General features: G+C 38.4%; 1 long non-coding RNA gene across 1 annotated transcript; it reads left to right on the top strand.

The window, feature by feature from the left end:
- Positions 1 to 13,381: 13,381 nt before the first annotated feature.
- LOC143325826 (uncharacterized) lies at positions 13,382 to 17,543 on the top strand. The gene is made up of 3 exons (XR_013077575.1): positions 13,382 to 13,460; positions 14,388 to 14,415; positions 16,621 to 17,543. It is a non-coding gene; the product is annotated as an uncharacterized LOC143325826 (long non-coding RNA).
- Positions 17,544 to 18,078: the final 535 nt, after the last annotated feature.

Here is an 18,078-nt window from a genome sequence, read left to right as displayed (position 1 = left end):
AGAGCAAGGCTAGTAAGGCTAGAGCATAGAAAATAGTCTGGCACAGGAATCAGTCTGGAGGTGGCTTAAGAAGCCGGCTGATTGCTGATGAGGAGCAGGTGTGTCAGGTGAGGCTGGCTCCTGAGGAGGTCAGCCCCCCACCTCTCTCTCACGTGCTGCCTGCTGACAGAAAGGGAGGAAAGAAAACAATATCAGAGGGAGAACAAAAACTGAACCATGACACAGACTGGCCCTCCACAATGGCAGGGCAGCCTATACTCAATGTAAATAGTGGAAAATAAGAACAACCCCAGGTTTCTTTTCAGCATTGGCTGACAGAGAGTTAGAACTCTCAGCCATGTATTCCTATAGGTATCAGTAGTAATGACTTCATGAGCTTCTTTAATGATAAAATTATTATTATTATTATCAGAGAGAAAATTCATCACCTGCGTCCCACAGGGACCTTAGAAACAGCTGCTAAATGTGATATATATATATATATATATATATATATATATATATAGAGTGCTTTTCTCCCACCGACTTTCACCAACTCACCGACCCTATACGATACTATTCACCCTATGCAGTATTATTTGGAAATACAATAAGGAAATATTCATTACAATGCAAATGATACCCAAAACTATATTTACCAATGAATGCTGGATGAAATTGATCAGTTAACTAAACTTCAAGCATGTTTTAACGACCTACATGACTGGCAACTAAATTCTGACAAAAATAAACACCTTAGAAACTCACTATCTAGCCTGTTCTAGCCCCTTTCCAGTATTGCCAGACTATTGCTCTGCTTTTCCTGGACCTTAGCTGTTTTTGGACTTTTGGATTCTTGTGTATTCTGTTTTAGATCTGTTGTCTTGTTTGGACTTCTTAATTTGAATTTGACCTTTGAACTAACATATTTCTATTATTATTAGATACATGGTTTTGTTATTATGTGCGCATACCATCTTAAATTACTATGTACATTTACTATACTCATAAACATCCCATATACTTATATTATCATATAATATTTTACCTTATGTTATCACATATCTATTATTATGATGGCCGTCCTAAAGAGTATGATTTTGACCTGCGTCCTGAAAGATCTTCTGTTGTGATTTGATAAAATAAGATAAGACTTTATCGATCCCACACCGGGGAAATTAAGTAAGTTGTCTCTATATAAATAAAATTGAATTTAATTTATTAAAGTTGCTAAAGCAGAATACATTGGAATTCGTTTTGTCTAATGAATGGTTCCAAGGATATGAGTGTATTAAATACAATGCTTTTCTTCTATCCAATAAGAAATTTGTATCCCACAAATGTTAACCTCTGAGTTTGTGTGAAAGTTTCAGTCTCTATAAGGCCTCTTCGAAAAATGACACACCTGTTTGTTGTGTAGTGCAGGTACACATAATGGACTGTGGGACTTGCGGGGGAGTTGTATGGAATGACTGGCAACACATACCAACATGGTGAGAAGGATCAGGTAGCTGCACTTAGAGTGTGTGTGTGTGTGTGTGTGTGTGTGTGTGTGTGTGTGTGTGTGTGTGTGTGTGTGTCTGCTATCGCATCACCACACAATATATCAAGTAAGCCTTGTGTGTTGCTTACACCCACAGTGTCTGACCTATTTCTGCAGGGTTAAACATCAACAGGCACAAATCACTGGTTCACTTAGACCTGATCTACTGAGCAGAAGGCATTCATCTAACAAGCTGTTAGCATATTACTGGCAGCAATTACACTGTTGTAACTGTTAAAAAAAATGTTTGTGTGTGGCATTTTGACATCAATAATTTATAATTACTGGAATTACAACAAAGACTGCAGTGACACATTGACACATTGCGTATAACCAGGCTGCACTGCCCACAGGGGAGCTGACTTCATTAGACAAAACATGTTTGTTCTGTTGAAAATGATTTGCAGAACTCTTATTGGTAGTAAATGACCAACATTATACTTCAAATGCATTTGGCATTTTCCCAGAATCAGAGTGTAAAGGATTAAAAATGCATATACAGGAAATAAGAATGACATAAGATATATTAAAAACTTGTTGAGCCTCTACTATTTGTTTCCCAGCAAGGTAGTGCAGAGATTCAGTATGATGACAAACTGGTCCATGGAGTATTTCTTCCTTCACTCTGTTAGACAAGACCTAAAACCTCTCATTATCAACAACAGCATAACCGATGATTTTATCTTACAGATAATGACAAAGTCAGTCAGTGAAGAGGTTGAGAGACATGCACGCCTAGATCAGACAAGGGGAAGGACAGCATGCAGTTGAGCTTCCAGATGAAGTTGAAGCTAACATTTTTCAAACTCAAACTGAAGTCCAGGCAACTGCATGAAATGACAGCACGTCTCAGCCTGAGCAAAAATTTAAGAAAAGGCTGTCACCCCAAGAGCCAGTGCTCCCAAGCCATCAGAGCTCAACTCAGTAACTACTGCCCAACCATTGAAGCCCGCCACATAGGGGAAATGCAAGCCATGTATAGCACAAGGGACTGCTGCCACTACTGTTTCAGAAGTGGCCAAGAAATCTCCAAGCTGCAGGAAACGTGATGTGGCCACTGGTGAAGGACCACCAGTCCCTTGTTAGAGTAGCCAACCACTCCATGGCCCCAGCTAATAGCCAGCCACCTTTAAAATTCAGAGTAAGAAAAGAAAATTGTGTTGCAAAGCTGATAGGCAAAAGATGTACAGTGGCTTGCAAAAGTATTCATATCCCTGGAACTTTTCCACATTTTGTCACGTTACGACCACAAACGTAAATATGTGATGGAATCTGGGAAAACCAGTCACATGTTGAAATTTTACCTTTTGGAGATTTTAATATCAGTTGTCGTGAATTGCAACACTGTCAATAATAATTCGCGACAACATCACAATTTGCGGGACGTGTGAAAAGTAATGGAAATGCATGACTGTCCTGCACAAAGCAGGACATCTGGTCACCCTAACTATGATAGATAAACCATCTTCGTAGGTTATGTAGACTAACACGTTAGGGGCGGATTTCATGCGCTGTTCGTTTTTCATTCGTAGGAGATAAAAACAAACAGCGTGACTAATTTAAATAGCGTTTTTGACATATTAAACAAGCGAAATATAAGGACATATTTTTAGGAATGATAGACAAGATGTTGCAAAATAATAATTTAATGAAAGCCCAATTTTTCACCAATATTTTGACTTTCGACCTATTTTCACATTTTCCTGGAAAAGTGCCAGCGCGACATCTGACGGGTTTTCCTAGATTCCATCACAATTTTATGGGAAAGACCAACACAAAGTGGCACACAATTGTGAAGTAGAAAGGACAGTATACATGATGTTAACATTTTTAAAAATAAAAAACTGAAAAGTACGGTGTGCAAAAGTATTCAGACCCCCTCAGTCAATACTATGTGGAACCGCTTTTTGCTGCAATTACAGCTGTGAGTCTTTTGGGGTATGTCTCTACCACCTTTGCACATCTAGAGACTGAAATTTTTGCCCCGTCTTCTCTGCAAAACAGCTCAAGCTCAGTCAGATCAGATGGAGAGCGTTTGTGAACGGCAGTTTTCAGATCTTGCCACAGATTCTCGATTGGATTTGGGTCTGGACTTTGTCTGGGCCATTCTAACACATGAATATGTTTTGTTTTAAACCATTCCATTGTAGCCCTGGAGTTATGTTTAGGGTTGTTGTCCTGCTTGAAGGTGAGCCTCCGCCCCAGTCTCAGGTCTTTTGCAGACTCCAACCAGTTTTCTTCCAAGATTGCCCTGTGTTTGGTTCCATCCATTTTCCCATCAACTCTGACCATCTTCCTTGTCCCTGCTGAAGAGAAGTACCCCCAGAGCATGATGCTGCCACCACCATGTTTGACAGTGGGGATGGTGTGTTCAGAGCAGAGATGGGGGCAAGTCCCATACATGCAAGTCCCAAGTAAGTCACAAGTCTTACCCCTCAAGTCTCAAGTAAGTCCCAAGTCATCTGTAAGGAGGATCAAGCAAGTCAAGTACAAGCATAGCTTTAGTCAAGCAAGTCAAGTCACAAGTCAAGTCGTTATCAAATTAATTACTTTTTTCAAATGTCTGTATTTCACCAATCCTATTTTTCAGAGTCAATATCTTTTCTTTTTAAAGTAAGCTGATAAGTTAATGAATCAGCTCAACACAGCTTTTTATTACTTAAAAAAGATGAAACAACCACATTACTGTAGTATATGGAAAAAAATAACACCGGAACTGAAACTTGAGGTAGCATGTACTTTATCCAACAAAAATTTATGTGTTTGTCTGTGTCTGTGTGTGAGAGAGAGTGAGTGTGTGTGTGTGTGTGTGTGTGTGTGTGTGTGTGCGTGAGAGAGAGAGAGAGAGAGAGAGTGAGTGAATGAGGTATTAAGGTAATAGGTATTGTCTCTAACTGTGTACAACTGGACAGAAACTTAAGCATTTCATTCGTATTTTATGTATAATTGTGTGTGTAACAATAAACATCAATAAACTTGAAAGTGTAACTGAATGTCCACACAGATTGAAATACTGAATTGCTTATTTTGTGGTCAGGTATGAGTGGCAACGATCGCATACTGTACTGTATATGAAAAGAAACATTGGAGCAGTTAGAATGCACTTAATTCAACACAAATGCGAGTGTGTGTATAAGTGAGGGAGAAGGAGAGAGAGAGAGGATGGAGGGGGTAGTAAGGAAATATCCTTCCTTCGGCCTCTATTCAGGACTAGGCTATTGGAAAGCATAAAAAAAATCACTCATGATGTGTATGACATTTTTTTATAAAGCCCATTTTTTAGATGGGCTAACCTGGCAAAATCACTCATGTATTTACTGTAAAGCTATAACATACCTTTGATCATCTTTGACACCTCCTCTTTAGTGTGGTCAGGAACCAAAACATCATGTGTCACACACATGCTGCCAAAAGAAGGATCCACCATGGCTGCCTTCAGATACAGTGGGTCAGAGAAGGGCAATGGCTGGCTATCAGATGAGGAGTTTTCTGCCATCTTCACATTCATGAAGATCCCTTTAAACCTCCTTTGAAGAGATGTCTGAAAGGTTTTGATGAAGCTTCCCAAGTAGCACATGCTGCCTTTTAATTTTTCAAGATGATGGTTGAGGGAGAGTACACACGGGGCTACTGCACTTATGGTTACCACTTTTTCACCTTGAGTGAGGTCAGTGGCCTGGGCAAAAGGCTCAAGGACACGCACCAACTCCTGAATTTGACTCCATTCTCTGGATGTGAATGCTGTCTCCTTGTGGCCAGACTCTCGAAGCACGGCTGTGAGCTTCGTGGCGTCACATTTCAGTACTGCTTTCAGTTGTCTAAGCATTGAGTTCCAATGTGTGACAACTGAAGATGGGATGCCAGATTGCCCAAACTCACGCTCAAAAATGTCCTTGAAGAAAGTACTGCTGTGGAGCAAATTGCTCAGCTTGCAGGCCTTTGCAAGAGCTGCATTGGCTATTTTTGTGTCTCTCAAGCCATCCCTCACAACTAACTACAGCGTGTGGGCAAAACACTGCTGTCTTGTCTGAGATTTAGTTTGGAGAAAAAGCTCCACCCTCTCTTGGTCTTCATCTGGCAAGTTAGTCCACAAGTTATCATCCTCAACTCCTTCATCCTCTTCTTCCTCATCATCTCCATGTTGTGGAAAACAAGTGCTGAAAGCTTTCCTCATGTTTGCAGCATTATCACATATAATGTGCAATAGCTTTCTTTTGATTTGGTACTCCTCACATATTTGCTCGAATTCGTCACAAATTTTTTCACCTGTATTGGAACCGCTGAACCTGTTACAAGCCAGCAAAGCGGATTTCAGGACGATTCCTGCTTATCCACGTTCCAACCAGTGACCAGTAACTCCTAGGAAGCCCACATCTTGCGATCCGACCAGATGTCAACTGAAACTGACACATTTTCAGCTTCTGCAATACTACTCTTAAGTTTTGTCTGTTTGTCCAGCACCACATCATCTAATTTTGAAGTCAGAGTTCTTCAGCTTACAAGACTGTACCTTGTGTCAACAACAGACAAGAAGTGACGAAAACTTGGGTGCTCTATGATGGACAGTGGTAAGTTGCAGTCAATAACCAGGTCTGAGAGCATTGAACGTGTGATAGCATTCTGCTGGGGATGGCTCAAAGTGTAGTGTTGCTTGTTGCTTGTGATGAACTGGGAGATCTGCGGCTGGCTAGAGTCTGTTGTAGTTGCTTTTGAGCGACGGTATTCTTCATATCTAAACATTGGGACAGAGGGAGAAAAAAATGACACAAATATAACAGTAGTTCCTACAATATATAAATTTATGGATGAATAGAAAAACATTTATTTAACCAAATTAACATGTTTGTTAAAACAATTAGTGTACCAACTTCACCCTTATATTGCGTTATGCTGTTATAAGTTCAGAACTGCTGAAAATTCCTATACCTGTTCGGTTCATGAACGAGAGAGAGAGAGAGAGAGAGAGAGAGAGAGAGAGAGAGAGAGAGAGAGAGATCGGCGTGGTTACAGCCGACAGTAATCGGGGTTGAATTGCTCGAAATTTGTCCTCTTCTTTCCACGGTTACCGTCTCATGGTCGAACGTCAACACTGGGGTGTGTCTGTTTGTCTGTCCACGTTATGATATTAAACCGGTGGGGGATGAGAAATCCGCCGCACTAATTTATAGATCACCGTGTTTCTGGTGCTGCATGATGAAGCATTGATCTGGCTGAGGGAAAAAAAATGCTTCCACACACAGCAATGCATAGCTAACGTGTCCCCTGATCTGCTCTCCAGAAGTTTCATGGTGACATGCAGGGTTCTAAATTAACTTTTTTGATCACCAGCCAATGTGGCTGGTGACCTTCTAAAGTTACCAGCCAATCAGAATTTCCACTAGCCAAATTTTTTCCTGGTGAAAATAAGAGAGATTATGAGTGCCACTGAATGCATTTGATCATTTTATTTACATTGTTGGCATGAAAAATGCACAGAAAGTACAACACATGAAACAAAATATACAAAGAAAGTGCAAACATTTAATTTATACAAACAAAAAATGCTGTCAGATTTATTATTTTATAAGACATTTTTCCAGTATTTAGTATCATTACATTCCTAATAAAATGTATTTTTCCTTTCAACTTAAAGTGTTTCTGCCTTCCCTCTTTAATAAGAAATATATATAAGTAACAGCCATGACTTAAGCACTTGCAAAAAATTGCATTGGTAATAAATTGAATTATGTATGTACAACTAGAAAACACAAATAGTGCAGCAGTCAGTAGTGCAGACTCCTTCGACTCTCCTGATGACTTCGGGCACTCTCATGGTCCTTTACTGCCTCGACTTTAAAATTATTAGTCCCCACCACAAAATTATTCGTCTTGTTTTTTTCTTTCGTGTACATGCGGCAATCCTTACAAAACATGACGGCATTTTCGTGATCAAACACAAGCCATTCACGACCTGTCAGCCATTTAGCGTTAAACTGTCTTTTCTTCGTTTCGCACGCTTTGTCGACATTCTCATCCCCTGCCTCCTTCCTCTTCTCGCCCCCAGACGTCTGTCCCAGCCACGCATTTAGTTTAACTTTACTTTTTACTTTTAGCTAGCTCAGTCTCCTTTTTTACAGTTTATACGCCGCCGTTCATTCTTCTTCTTCTTCTTTGTGTTTGCGTTTCCGTGGTTTCTCGCGCCGGTTGCACTACAAACTGTAGCGTGCCTTCGCACAGCCAATGGGCGTCTTGTACGTCATCACGTAGCATTACGACAGTGTTCATGGGAAATGTAGGACGAACTGTCCGTGGGACAAATGACCAAGAACTGTAGAGCGGCTCTGACTGACATGATTGCCTAATGCATTACCGGCCAAATTGGCTAGTAAGTTTTTATTTACACCCGCCAATATGAATTTTAACCCGCATTTGGCGGGTTGGCGGGTGTTAATTTAGAACCCTGGTGACATGCTGTGAGCGACCAGGTGAAAAAAAACGCGAAGAAAAAGAGACTAACCCCGTGTTCCCACCAAACACGATGTCGCAAGATCACGCGACAAGATTACATACAAAGTCAATGCAAAGACGCGATTTGAGGCGTCATCGCGCCGGGCGATGCGCTGGACGCGATGGACGCGTTGGCCGCGAAAATCGCTCTCATCGCGTCGCCCCATTGCGCCATCGCTTCATCGCTCGAGTTGAAATAATTGAACTTTTTGCGGCGAATTTGCGTGAAGACGCGCCGCGACAGCCTACACTCAAAGAAATGAAGTGTCCAATTTACTTAACTCAGTTATGTCACACATAACAAAGTTTAATAAATGAGATAAAACATAAAGAACTGATTGTTACTAAATACTGTTAAGAAAATCTCACACAACTGTATTAATTAAATGTTATCTCATTCAGTTATGAGGAATTAACTTAATACACGCATTTTGAAATTACTCAAAACATGTCTGATTTACTAAACGCAGTTTTGTCTGAGTTACTAAATGCAGTTATGTTTGATTTACTAAATGCAGTTATGTATGATTTACTAAATGCAGTTTTGTATGATTTACTAAATGCAGTTTTGTCTGAGTTACTAAATGCAGTTATGTCTGATTAACTAAATGCAGCTTTGTTTGATTTATTCAACTTCATTGTGTGGAACCGGTTGACACAACTGAATTAAGTAAATCTGACAAAACACAACTGAGTTGTATTAACGTAGGATTTTGTTGCTAGTAATTTACGTGACTAAAAACTACATGCTTCATCAATGCAAGTGAAAAACAACTTTAACTTTACTTCAACTGTTTTATTTATCAAGCTTGCCCTTTTATACTGTTTGCTCATAATGTCATGTTATACTTCACATAAACATGAAAAAGAAAAAATACAAATAAATACATCAGCCAATGCTCAAATGACAATTTTTTCTTCTGATATAAAGAACTCAAAAATGAAATCAAAATGCTTGGTTTACTCATATGATAGGGATGAGATGTAAATAATCAGAATCTTTTATGTTTATGTTGAGCAAGTAGTCTAAAATCTAAAATATTTCGCAGTTTGCTGATGGTTGACAAAAAACAAAATGAGTGATGAAATGTATAATACAGTGTTTGAAGAACGTCAGAAATATCGGCATATGCCAACAAATTTTTGTCTAGAAAACAGACCAAACTACCAAAATGTTCAGTTTACAATGATATTAAACAGGCAATAGCAACTTGTAACAAACTACAATTAAACTTGTGGGCAGAGTTGAATGTGCCCTCACACTTACGCACATCAAAATGTGCAGGAGCCATGGCGGCAGCACTGCACACCAACAGGTCAGCTCTGAATGAATCTCAGTTTGTAGTGACATAACAGAAATAATACCAAATTCTAAAAAGTTAGAAACTTGTGAGAAACTGCTGTAAAACCAGTCCAAAATGCCAAAATGTTCAAAATATTTACAGTGATATAACAGGCAGCAGCAAATGTTGGCAGTTTTCATTGACTGATCAAAAATTTTGAAAAGCAAAAACAAAACGTGTCTTTAGAGATCCTTCATCTACAGCACCGTTCAAAATTCAAAACAAAATGTTCGTTTGCAAAAAAATTCAAAGTTTGCAGTGACATAACAAATATCAGCAAATGTTGATAAATGAGAAACACTATTATCTTTGAATAGCTTTTTTTCTTTCCAAAATGCTTTGTTAGCAGGGATATGAAAACAGGCATCATCAAATACAAACAAATTACAAACAGAAAACATTGGACAGTTTTGGTTTAAGGATGACATGACCGAAATTCTTTAATATACTGTCTTTAGACATCCTTTTTGTTTAGAAAGCACTTCAGTATGTCCTTAGACATCTTTTTTTGTCTCAAAAGCACTTCAATATTCTGTCTTTAGACATCATGTGAATACAGAAACAGCAGCAGCTGCTGAGAGAGCATTCCAAAATATGAAGTTTGTTGGAACTTGTAGTATAATTTTTCTCAACTGATATGTGAAGAATTGAGTCAAACACTGTAATCAATGGTAGTTTTCAGCAGCAAGTATTGTAGCAGAAGTGTGATAGTTCATGTGCTCAAAAATACAAGAGCAATGTTAGAAATGGAGAAGAGGCACATAGAGGAGTTGAGCTGGTGATGCTGTGCAAGACTGACACGACACTGTGCAGCAAATATCAAAAATCAAGAGACCATATGAGCAAATGTCTACAGCATGAATCTTGGTACTTTCCATGGTTCTGCAGGTGTCTCTGTAACCTTGCATAGCCCTGTGTGTCCTTATATAACCTTACTGTGTTCAATCTATGTTATTTATCTATCATCACTCTATGAAAGGATAACAATGTTATCAATCACACTATGATTTGTTATGTCTTAATGCATACTGATTTCTGGTGATTATTGTGATTATAAATACTTTTTAAAAAAACAGAGCCTATGACAATCAGAAGTTAATGGTGTAATTGTAAGAGGTAAATACTTTTTAAAAAACAGAGCCTGTGACAATCAGAAGCTAATGGTGAAATTTCAAGGGAATAAGAAGAGTAAAAGTACCTGCAAGCCCAGACTAGCGGTCAAGAGATAACATAATGGTGTATAAAAAAGAGAAGGATCAGAAAAAGAGAAGATGCCCCAAGGGAGGGGGTGACCTTGAGCAAACTGTATAAAAGACAAGCGCTGACTCCTGTAAGTTGGAGAGACTTGGAGAACTTCATTGGAGTTACATCTTGTGTGTCTCTGAGTGTTTCCCCTTTGTTATCGATAATAAAGTTGCTTCTCGGACTTCGACTCCTGCAGCCTCTTTTTGAGCATTTTTCTCGGACAGCTGAATTTGATTTACAACAAACTTTGCATCAGCAAATGCTTAGACCTGGGAAAAAATGTCACAACTGTTAGATCACTTCTTTGGTCCAACAAACAGTCCAAAGTCCAGTGAACCTAATTCCAGGTCACAGTCACCGATTGGATGTAAGGTTACTCATGTAGTTTGTTTTTGAGGACCTGCACCTTGTTGGAAAGCTTGTTGCTATCCAACTGCATCAACACTTTTTGAATAAATTCAAATGTATATCTCAGATCTTTGGGGTAGCTCAAGTTCAGGCTGTAGATCAGGCCAAGCAGGACTGCACACCCACTTGCCACATCTCCAAGATCACCAAGTACCTCCACTCCCTCAATGATGATGCCAATATCCTCTGGGAGATCTGTCACCTCTGCTCCATCATTACGGATGACGTAGATTCCAAGGACCATTTCCTCCATTTCTCTCTTAGCACCAGGATCAACATCCTCAAAATGGAAAGAAAAAGTTTTGAATTAGAATGCACGGTGGCACGGTGGCAACACTGTCGCCTCACAGCAAGAAGGTCCCGGGTTCGATTCTCGCTGCGGGCACCGGGATGTGTCCTCCACCATGCCTTCGGTGCCTGCTGCTCGAGGAAAAAAAAGGGCCTTTCTGTGTGGAGTTTGCATGTTCTCCCCGTGTTCATCTGGGGTATCCTCCGTAAAACATACCCCCACTAAAAACATGCAAGAAGATCACCACCTGACCAATGGTGACAAAACGCAATTGGGTCCCCGGGTGCCGCTTGGATGGCAGCCCACCGCTCCTGGTCTGCCGTGGAGGAAGGACGACCAGGATGGGAGAAATGCGGAAGACAAATTTCACCTTCGTGTGCAGTGTCCAGTGCATGTTGTGTGATAATAAAGGGGAATGTCTCCCCCTGATTCTTCTTCTTCTTCAGTTGTTAATTTCAATTATTCATATTGAATTCTCTGTCAAAATCTGGCAATGTCTATAATTAGAGAGGCTATAGTAAAAAAGTACTGTACTTAAGTACATTTTTTGATTATCTGTACTTTACTTGAGTATTGTTTTTTTTTTTTTTTTTTTTAGAAACTTCTGACTTTCACTCCACTACATTTCAAAGACAAATAATGTACTTTTGACTCCCCTACATTTCTAGGAAGGTTGTCATTACTCGTTAATTTTAGGCTAAACAGAGCTTTGAAGTCAGCTGTTGCTGCTTTTTTCTTTTCTAAAATGCAAGTGGCCACACGCTGTGTTCCTCGCAGAAGGATACCAATCACAGTAGCTGCTTTCTCTCAACATGGATTAACGTAGAAGCAGAAATACGTCAGGCTTTGTGTAGAATAGTGTTTCTACAAGCAAGTCAGTGCTTTCATTAGGTGCTTGCACAGAGTTACAAGATTCTGTAAATGACTTGTCAAAACAATACAGCAATGTATTGATATTAGAAAATGTACTTTGTAAGGTATACTTTTGAATACTTGAGTATTTTTAACAGCAAGTACTCTAGTACACTGTAAACCCAAATGTTCAAAGTACTTAAATAAATTAAGTTATGCATACTCAAAGTTTTTAAAAAAGTTCTAATAACTTAATTATGTCAAGTTCATTTAACATGTTGTTCCATTTTGAGTAATTTGAACTAATATGTTTTGATTAAATTGAACTATGGCTATATTAAGTAAGATTAACTTAAAAACATAGTTTACATACAACTTAAGACACTGTAAATCTGAATGCTCAAAATAATTAATTGGTATAAGTCTTGTTAACTTAAAATTTTCTTAAAAGTTCTACTTATAAATGTTGATTGCCAGTAGCATTATCTGTCTTTTCAGTTTATTTAACTTGTAATTTTTGATTAATATGAACTTTTTGCAGATTTGTGTAACCTACTTAAAATAATTAACTCGTAGTTACTTATATAAAAAAGTATCTATTAAACATGAATAAATCAAACCAAGAATCAATTAAGAATAAATCCATTGCATCAGATAGATTTGTACTGTGTAGGTTACACATGCACACCTTCTTCCTATGGAAAGAGTTGAAATGAGAACGAAAATTAAAGAATGGAGAATGCATGGCAGAGACAATGCGAAAAAGAAAGCAAGGGAAGACACTATTTCTCTTTTCACCCCAAAATTAAAAAAGTAATTTATTGTCAAGGAAACCGAAAAGATTCTGTAAAAATGTGCAGATTAAGATTGGGGCACTGTGGATTAAACAATGATTTTTTATATAATTGGGAAACAGTACTGGGCTATGTGAGTGTGGACACCCTGAGACAGTGAAACATATTTTGCTTGAATGTAGTCTATTGTGCTGAGAGACCTTTTTAAAACATTAACAGATTTGGGATTAGTTCCATTTTCTATTATAACGCTATTTGGCTTCCATAACAATCATCAACAGACTGAGACAGCAATTTTACTGTTCCTGTGTGATACAAGACTGTATGGGAGAATATGAGATAAGACTGTGACTCACGGACTAACCTGTGGAGGGCAGTAATACGCCTTGGAGCGTCGAAACTGCCAAGAAACAAAAGAAGAAGAAGACCGCGAGGCGGACTGGCAGAGAACGTCGGGATCAACGGACCAACTAACCGAAGGAGACAACATTAGTAGTCCGCGCTGCGCCATTGGGTTAAATGTAAGTAGTCGACATAAATCTCTTTTGAATGTTTGTTTCAGGCGGTTCAACGTGTTTTTAAACGGACTGAGTCACGTCAGCCATGTAAAATTGGTAACCGTTAGGTTAGCAGCAAGCTAACATGCAAAGTCATCTCGCCAATTAATGTTAGCTGTGTTGCACGGTGAATGTTATGTAGTTGTAAAAACTGGTGATACCAAACATGCAGTGACTGCTCAAAATTAAAACTCTTAATCTGTGTTGATGTGTCAGTGTGTGGAAGCAGGAAGCTAACTCTAGCACCATGTGTTAAATTAGCTGGTTAAATAAAATTGTTTTTTTCTTTGTGTTTACTAAGATTAGAATTTATGAATGCTACCAGCCCAATTTTCTGCAGTTCAAATGAGTGATTTTGGTTCACTGCACAGATAGGTGATATCTTTTTTGCTCTGTGGGCAAATTCAGGTTCAACTGCCAGGCTGTGTGTGTGTGTGTGGCGGGAGGGGTGCAGCAGCTTCAACTCTTAATCTGTGTTGAAGCTGCGTCAGTGTGTGAAAGCAGAAAGCTAACTCTAGCACCATGTGTTGTGTGTAGCTAAAAGTTATTCTCTGCAGCAGAACGCTAACTGTAGCACCACATGTTGTGTCTAGCTTAAAGTTAAATTATCTGGTTAGATTAAATTGTTTTTTTCTTCTTTGTGGTTAGCACAGATAGGTAATACTTTTTGTTGGCAAATTCAGGTTCAACTGTCAGGCTGTGTGTGTGTGTGTGTGTGCGCGCGTGTGTGTGTGTGTAAAATGTTGCAGATTGAATAGTCTAACAGGCTAACACATATAATATTGTTTTAAGCAATGTTGGTGTGTTTTGTTCTACTTTGATAGCTCTGATAGAGGTTTAAACTTCATAACTGGTGCCCTGTAAAATAATATTTTTTGTGTGTTTTTTCAGGTTGCTGCAACGAACATGACTTGGCACTGTAAGTTATGTTCAGCTTTTTTTACCACTAGAACATATCTATTTAAACACTGTAGATTGCAGCACAGCCACTTTTCAAAAATTAGCCCACTCCCATGCCTCCATGATGATTGCATGTGCACATTTCAGACACTTAGTGCACTGAGTACTCACCTGTCAAGATATCATACTCAAAAACAAAACAGCAGTGCAAATGAAAATCAGGAACTTGTGACTTTTAAGTGTCCTTTATGCACATCTGAGCAACCATTTTCAGAGTCTGTACTCCTCAGTCACATAAGATCACACTTAAAAAAGCATGAGACAGTGGTATGCCCATACAGAGGTTGTGACTATAGCACAAATGTATACTCTTCATTTAACTCCCATAAAAGTAGAGTGCACCAAGGTAGTCTTGCATCAGACTTTTCTAGTGACATTGTCTTTGAGCATACTCAGAATCAACATGCTACCAGCTCTAATGTCACTACTGATTCGGATGAAGAGCGTCCAGTTCAGAGCACGCAAATGCAGGATGATGAGCAGTGTGATACTTCGAAACTGAAAAATCAGCTCAAACTTAATGCGGCTTCTTTATTTCTAAAGATGCAGGCTATCCTTCATGTGTCGAACACAGCTACACAAGAAATAGTTGACAACTTGAATCAGATCTTCTCTTTATCTCAGCCCTTGATCAAGGATGCCATTAATGGTATATTGCAGAGACATGGTCACAATATTACAGATTCCACACTCAATGACATTGTCAGTGCTGTCATGGACTCTAATGTTGTATTTAGTGCTACTTGCAAAGGTGCAGAGTTGTCCTCTTACAAGCAAAGAAAGACATTTATAGAGCACAACTATCCATTGGTAATGCCAGTAGAGTACCATTTAGAAGCACCTGGTCATACCATCATGTATGTACCAATCCTTCAAATGCTTCAGGAGCTGTTTAAAAACACAGATATTCTGAGCAAGATCAGAGAACCAAATGCTGAGCCTGGTTGTTATGTGTCATATCGTGATGGCTCTCATTTCCAGGAGAATGAATTGCTCTCAACAGAAGATCTACACCTAGCACTCCAGCTATATATTGACGATCTGGAAATAGCTAACCCTCTCGGCACATCACGTAAAGTTTACAAACTTTGTGCTGTATACTGGGTCCTAGCAAATGTGCCGTAAGTAGTTTTTTTGGGTACTTGTACTTTTATGAGTAGGTTTTCAATTCTGTACTTTTACTTGTACTTAAGTATTCATTATGCCATGTAATCTACTTAGTTACTTTTAAAATCATAGTTGAGTACAGAGTACAATTTTAATTAATATCCAGAGATTTTAGCTGCGTCGCCAATAAGCTGATTTGACAGCAAACAAGCCGATGAAAACCAGGAGATATGGACAAAAAAACGAAACAAAACAAAGGACATTAATGATTGATTTTTAGTTGATTTTATGTTAAGAATTTAACCAGTTAAAAATGTATTCATGGATATTTAATAAATAGTCGTGGCAACAACTGCACCTCATCTAATTTTGTTTTTTGTCTGCCGGAGACATTTGCTGAGTAAAGAAATAAAGACTTGAAATGAGAAAAAAAAGAGACCCAACCAATCAGAATTAAGGAAAAAACACTTGTTTTATACCTGATCAATTATTAATGATTAATTGATTGTTAGTTGTTGACAATTAGTAAAGTAAAAGACACAAAATGTAGATCTTAGTCTGGAGAGGTGACGTCACATCACCGGTTAAAAGTAACTAATACTCTGAGTACTTTTTTTGATGAATACTTTGTACTTTTACTTGAGTATTTTTCTAACACCAGTAGTTTTACTTGTAATTGAGTAATATTTTAGCAATGTAATAGTACTTGTACATGAGTACAGATTTTCAGTACTTTTTCCACCACTGAAATTAACCTATTCATATTTTCATTTCATTTACTTATGTATAAGGAAAACACACATTAACATTTCTGTAAATGGGCCAGTGTTCAACTGCAAACATTTGGCAAGATGTTTAGAAACCTTAACCCTCTTTCAAAATCCATCCTTTGAGACCCTTAAGGACATTTTGTCCACTCAAAACAACTGCTCTAAAAATGTATGAGATAAATATTTTTTTCAGATTTTTTTTCACAGCTCTTTCAGTCAACCTCTGTTCTTTATATTATATTTTTTCTTTGGTTTTTAATATTTTATTGGCCTTTTCATTTTTTCAGGATGATATGGATGAGCCAGACCTGGGGGATGCGTCAGTGGTCCTCCTTACAACCGTGAGTGACGATGCCACAAGCCCAGTTCACTACCACCCAGAGAAAATCTCCGTCATCCTAGAGGGTGATGTCGTGGTCGACCTCCCCAGGCTTGCTGATGCCTTTCTGGTAATGTTTGGCCTGATTTATGCTCTACATCTCTCCTATCCGAAGGGACTGACCAACACATTTGAGTTCACACAGAAAATCCTGCTTGGTCTGGATAACTCTAAATTGTCACCAAAGCTACAGACTCTCAAAAATGACCTCATGTTACATGTGTAACTATAGATCTGAAAAGGAGTTGTGGGTTCTGAGGGCTCACCCTGTTAGATCATAGTCCACAACAAGAATATGTCATGGTCCATGGTGACTATTGTTCAACTGTTGATGTTCAAGTTGCTGCTCTACAGTATTCAACTGTTTTTTTAGCCAAATGGCACAAAGTTGTTAATGTAATTTACACTTTATTGTTGTTGAACCGATATGCGTTTACACTGACATTTTGTTTTTACAAGGTGTAGTTTGGGGAAAGAATCTGGCCTCAAAGTTTCAGGCTGTTTTACTGATTTAAAGTAATTGCCTACCCAGTGGCAAACAGTGTTACAGAGACTTTATCATCCCCCGAGGATGGGATGTTGGGATATTGTGAATTTTGCTTTTGAATTTGAATGTCTTTTCTAGAACTACACAGTGCGTCCTGAAGTTACTAGATTTAAACCAGATAGCCAAAGGAAGGCTACACACTGTGCCTTATGATTTTGAAAATTGTTTACATTGCTGCACTGCAAGTTTACAACCAGATTGCCCAAATTGTGCCTTTGTAATTGTTTCTTTCAAATATTTATGTTTCATTTTATGCTACAAAGCACAGGTGTGGGTAAATATTTTTTCAAAACTCAAAGGGTAATGTTGTATGAACAGTTTCCTGATTTTGAATGTTTTTCACTACTACTTTTAAGTCAAGAGTACTTGACAACAATGACCTCATGTTACATGTGGATTCTAAGGGCTTACCCTGTTAGAGCAAAGTAGACAACAAGAATATGTCATGGTCTGTGGTGACTATTGTTCAACTGTTGATGTTCAAGTTGCTGCTCTACAGTATTCAACTGGTGTTTAGCATAATGGCACAAAGTTGTTGATGTAATTTACATTTTATTGTTGTTTAACCGATATGCTAAGTGTTGACACTGACATTTTGTTTTTACTGATTTTGAATATTTTCCACCACTACTTTTAAGTTAAGAGTACTTAATATGTTTAAGGCAATCAGTTGCCACAAATATTTTAAGTGTGAGGGTAAATGATTTTGACTTTAAGCAAGTCAATGTTTTTGAGTCATGTGTAATCGGAAGATTGAAAGATAAAGCTAATAAATGTTAAGTTCGTTGAACATGAAATCCTGAGTTTTCATGCTTGAAA

This window comes from Chaetodon auriga, chromosome 1 (assembly GCF_051107435.1).
Source record: "Chaetodon auriga isolate fChaAug3 chromosome 1, fChaAug3.hap1, whole genome shotgun sequence".
Taxonomy (NCBI): Eukaryota; Metazoa; Chordata; class Actinopteri; order Chaetodontiformes; family Chaetodontidae; genus Chaetodon; species Chaetodon auriga.
This window is presented reverse-complemented; position numbering and strand designations above follow the sequence as displayed.